Raw genomic sequence first — 6000 nt, forward strand, 5'->3', positions numbered from 1 at the left:
TGCCCAATGACTGGCCGTGCTAGTATGGGCATTTGTTTCATTGGAATACAGAAGTTTATCAATGATGAATATTGATTATGGACGTAGATTTGGGGGCTGAATGCATCTGATTAAATCTTTTTTCCTTTTTGGTATGTATATGATAAAATGGCAAGTAGATTGTCAAATAATCGAGTATAGGTCGCAAGTATACTGAGTATCGTACACCATGCTTTTTAGAGCAGAATACATGGCCAATTTTCCTTGAAAGTTCAGAAGTAATACAGAGGGAGCAGGTAACCCAAATTTAGCAAATTCTTATAAAATTTTAATTGACTAAGTTACACTTTTGCCCCTTAAAATTTGGGGTCTAATCATTTTGGCTTTGAAAATTTTCATTTTGATCTATTAGTTTCATTTTGACTTTGAAAATTTGGGGTCTAACCCACATGGCCATTTTGCCCCTTAAAAGTTACACGGTGAACTTTGATAGTTTTCATTTTGATCTTTAAGTTTGATTTTGTGACTTGGCTGTTTAAGTGTTACATAAGCTCAAAACGAAGTAATTTTTTTTTTTTTTTAATATATATACGAAACTATTTCGTTTTGAACAATGTTTAACACATCAGCCTTTATTTTATTCTTAATTAAAAATGAATGAATGAAATTATTTATTGCCCTCTCTCTCTCTCTCTCTCTCTCGATGAACTTCAAATGGTGTCCATGAGACAGCCTCTACTCATTGTATTCTATATCCTAATTTTATTAAAGAACTCTCTAATAGGCTATCCAAAACACACGCACTAGTTCTAAGACATACAAGCACATATCCCACCTTAACATACATCTAAGCATTACTCACATACATCCCACACCATCTCATACATACCAAGGCAACATACATCAACACATTGCGGCAAGTACACATCATCTCATCACATGGCAGTAGGCATGCATATCACCATATGCTCATAATCTCAAATATACTTTCATACCAAACATTAACAACTTCATCATGTTCAAACATGCATGTATATGAATATATACGCATGCGTGCTTACCATTATTGGACCACCACAAAACCCATACAAAAATGCATGTCCATGTTCATATTCACATTTAAGCATTCAAACCCTAATAATCTAATCTAACTAAACTAAAAAATTAAATATATTATTAGCTAAATAGTGAACTTGGCATGCATTATCTTACTCACACAGAAGCTAAAACATGGAATAAAACTAATAAAACACCAGAAAAGCAAAAAACAGACAATCCTGGCAAGAAAACGTACTCTTTTTGGAAATCAAGTTCCAAAGCTTTTGAAAGGTTAATTTAAGATATTTATTCCTTTAGAAACAGGGATGAAGTTAGGACTTGGAATTTGGGAGGTGACTTAGCTGCCGGCTACCTATAGAGCTTTGACTTTTGGCTTTGTTACTTAACTGCTAAGGGATTTTATTTAGTTATTTTTGTGTGTTTTTTATATGTGCTTTGCTTCTAGGTAAGGACAAAATTATTTCACTTAAAATTTTTTAAAGGATCAGGCGGTTTGTTTTAGGAAAATTGGTTGGTTAAGCTTAATTGTTTTTAGTTTTACCATTGGTAATTTTGTTGTTGGACTGATTTTTTTGGGCTTGTATATTTTTTTTTTAGATTTTAGATCAATTTTTTTTTATGACCTTTAAGAGGAGGAAAATTCTAGAGTTACAAACGTTTTTTTACAATTTACAAATTGTTAATGTGGTGAGTGATTATTGGTAAGTTAAAAAGTGATGTAAGTGGTTGGCCTTGATGTGAACTAATAAGAACTTACTACCTCAGGTCCTCAGTAGTTTATAAAAATATTGTAGCTATAGCATTACTCGAAAAGAATTAATGATATTCTTAAGGGAGAAAAAATGTAATTTTATAGAACAAAATTGCTAAAATAAGTACCTATAAAATATTATTTTAAAAAAAAATTAGGGGGGCCCATTGCCCCCCTTGGTCCAACTATGCCCCCTTATTTAGAAAACCCATTGAGAGTGAGGTCAAACCTTTTTAATAATGTATGGTAAGATCTACAACATTAACTAGAGAGTTGATACGTAAATCCCTAACATTAAAGGAGAAAATTCACAATAATATAGAGACAAGATTCATTATAGTTAAGGAAAAATCATGTGAATCAATGGACAAATCCATACATCATTATTTATAATGAAATCATGCATATACCCATATTCACAAAAATCTAAGCAAGCATATATACTCATCAATTTATCATGGGATCTCATCATTGATTTAAACAGCTAAACAAAGCTAAGGAAATGCTAAACAAAACAATTCAACAATCTTCCAAGCATATACATGTAAATGGGTAGTATGGAAATATTTGCTAGAACATGTAAATGAAACTATGCATGGCCATACTCACATCTCAATCATTCAAGATATAAACCAAGCAAGGTTATATATCACATCGTCCTTAATCCTTAGTTAGAGATACACACGCAGATCAATTTTGCCATACAAGAAGATCCAAACCCTATTCTCTCTATTTCACCACCATATTGAAGTTCCAGAAGTATATCTGAAGATGGAATCCTTAGAGATTGGTGATCATGCAAGGCTGAAGTTATGATGCTACCATAAACTTGTTGCTATGATTGAAAGCTTCTAGAGGTTCTTGGAGCCAGTTGGAAGTTTTGGTCATGAACATAGATGCATCATCCATGGAAATTTCATATGGTAGAAGAATTTAGATATTTTGAAGTTGTAGAAGGTTTTTGCAATAAATTCATCTACTAGGATTGTAGATTCTAGGGACAGATATTTTGTACTAGATCATAAACTTTTTTTTACTATAGTGAATTTTTTTTTTGGGAAGGTTTCCCCTCTAATGGATTTTACTTTGGGACAAGTTGTTCAATTGGTTTTTCCTAAGTTATCATGTTGTGTGTTGATTTTTTTTTTTCACCATTTATTGTTAACTAGTAATAAGTAAGTTACCTGTAATGCACTAATAATGTTGTAATATTTTATGTAAGATGGTTTTGGAGAATGCTGTATAAGTATTATAACATAATTGTTATAGAACTTTATTTGTAATTAGCTCATCATAAAAAGCAACAATTGTATACATATATCCATTATAATTATTCAATTGAAATGAAAAGAAATAAAAAATAAAAATAGAAACTTTGGAAGAATATTATAGAGTAAAAGTTGATATAAAATTTATATTTTTCTTTTTCCTTAATTCTAAAACAAAATATATATTCTAAACACCCACAATGAATTACATCATTTACAAAACTCATAATTAATCCACAACTTTTGACCTTAACATCAAAATAGTAATTGTTGTTGTCACTCAATATAAAATGCAAGCCCCCCTTCCTTGGTTGTAGCCAACTCATATGGGGTAGGATTAGATAAAACAACGATGTTAGGGCTTGAAAGATTGAAGGTAAATAACATCGTTTTGGTTTGTATATTTGACATAGGATGATATAAAGGGTTATGAGTAAAATTATATATAAAGGAATAGAAGTGCAAGAGGTGAAAATGGTGAATTAAAATGTAAAAAGGTTTGTGGTATGTGTGAGGGATGAAAAGTCTTGAAACATTGAACCAAAGTATACAAAAAATATTTATCTTTTAATGAGAAAAGTCTTGAAACATTGAACCAAATGAAATAAAAAATCTATATTTAATTTGTTTTTATCTTGAGAATATTTCAATTCTCATTGCATAAAATGTGTCACTTGGTAGAAGCTCATACTTTTCCACATGAGGTCTCTGCTTTTATATATATATTGGCACTGATGATTATAGAAGCCAATTTCTCAATTCCCTCCCGTTATGCTATGTGGCATATCAAATGTCTCCGTTCAAGGTCAAGTAACATAAGAATTCGTACGCAGCAATGTTTAAAACAAACACCGCGTGACATTGCCTAACCCATTTCCAATTTTTTAATGACTTATAACTCATCCAATTGAAAACACTTCCACCTCCTCCCGCCTTTGTACTATTCCCTCCAACAACAAAGGTTTCATTCTTAATTTCTGCTCTTACATTGTGTATGCATTATTCTTTCCATATCATTCAGTATTGTTTAAATTCCATCTTTCTAATTAATTTCTGAATTTTAATTTCCTTTTTTCTTCTATCTCTCTCTCTTTTTTTTTCAATCGCAAAATACCATATTTTTGTGCCAGATAAAGCCATTGGGTCTTTTGCAATAAGAGTTATTGAATCAAAGTGAAAGATTCGGCTACCGGCTATCCTAATTTTCCATTAATTTTTACAATCTTTTGGGTTATCTTTTGTTGATTTTTGTATTTTGGTTAGAGTTTGTTTTTGTTCCACATATTTTTGTTCAATTTTTTTCCCAAGAATTCGGATTAATTTATATCTTTGAACTCCAGGCTTTGAAACAGTTTTATAAATTGAACAGTTTAAAGACTAAAATAAAGCTTAGATTGCACTAAAAAAGTTATTCATCAAAAAACAAAGTAACCTGATTAAAGACCTACTCTCTTAAATCTCATTACTTCTTTAGGTTTTCACAATTTTTTGAATTGCTTATGTGGTGCCCACGCCACTTAGGACCTTAACTTAACCCTAGGTGACCTTAATGTAAGGCTAAAAGAATTTATGGTTGGGGTTTAATTTATCACTAGTCGCGAACCTGCGTGTTGCGCATGATAATTTTTTTTATGGTGGTTTTATTAGATTTTTTTTATACAATTTAAACTAATTTGATAAAGAGTAATGTATTTTTTAATTATATTTTTATTTATTTATTATAAGAATAATCATAAATGTAATGTAGGAAAAATAATAAATCATAAATTTAATAATTTTTGTTGTACTAAAATGAAAAAAATACATTTTTTCGTAGAAATTCAAAAGGCAAGTTAACGAAAATATTTATTTTTTAATAAAATTTATTTATAACATTTTGTGAATATTAAAAAGAATATAAAATTTGAAAATTATTCTTTTAGTTTTAAACAAACTTTCTCAAACTTATTTTTTCTGCCTACAATCCAAAACACTGAAAAAAGTAACTAAAAAATTTAATAAAACTTAACTATGTTTAATTGGACCAATTAGGAAAACAATTTTTTGTTTATAATCTACTAAGGTTATTTTCTTTGTCGAAATTGTAATTTCGCCCACCCAAAATAGATTATCAAATAAACAATTATTAGTAAAATTTAAGAATTAAATTTCTATATATGCATTGTTATAATAATAATAATAATAATAATAATAATAATAATAATAATAATAATAATAATTAAAGTAAAATTGCGAAAGATAAATTTGTTTCTCATCCATTAATTTTTGTTTAGCCAACCTTTACTTTTCTCTAAATAAATGACATTATAGAGTACTTCTAATACAATTATTAAGAGTACTTTGTCCACCACAAATGATTAAAAAATAAACAAAAATGATTAAAGTCTCATAGTTTAACATCTAAATTGAGCACTATAAAAATCATGCTATTAAATTACAATAACTACCAAATTAAATTATACAAATCTTGCTGTGGGGGGCAAAAAGATCCTGATGAGAATGTGGGCCTTTTGGGCCGTGTTAAGGAAGGCCGACCTGCTACTGGGTTTAGAATTTGTTGGTACTATGGGTCGGCCCATACGCCGAGGGTCCGAGGATCCAGCCGAGGGTGAACTTATCCTCGGATGGACACCGAAGAACTCGGGGTTTCGCAATAAAGATTAGGGGATGACACGGTTAAGACCAATGGTTAAAAGGGGTAAACCCTAGAATGCCCCAGAAGCACTGGTGTTGAAGAAATGTCAAAGATAAAGGCTGCTACCTCCACATTAAAGACCCTGCACCTACCACCCTGGCCGCATTGATGGGGAAGTGACACCTGAACAGTGGAAGAGAAACTTCTGGTTACTATTCAAAGGCACTGGGAAAAGAAATATCTAGGTTAAAGGGGAGGTAAAGCAACACGTGTAAAAGGTATTCAAGAGAGTAGTATTTAAGGAGGAA

This window comes from Castanea sativa, chromosome 1 (genome assembly GCF_040712315.1).
Source record: "Castanea sativa cultivar Marrone di Chiusa Pesio chromosome 1, ASM4071231v1".
Lineage (NCBI taxonomy): Eukaryota > Viridiplantae > Streptophyta > Magnoliopsida > Fagales > Fagaceae > Castanea > Castanea sativa.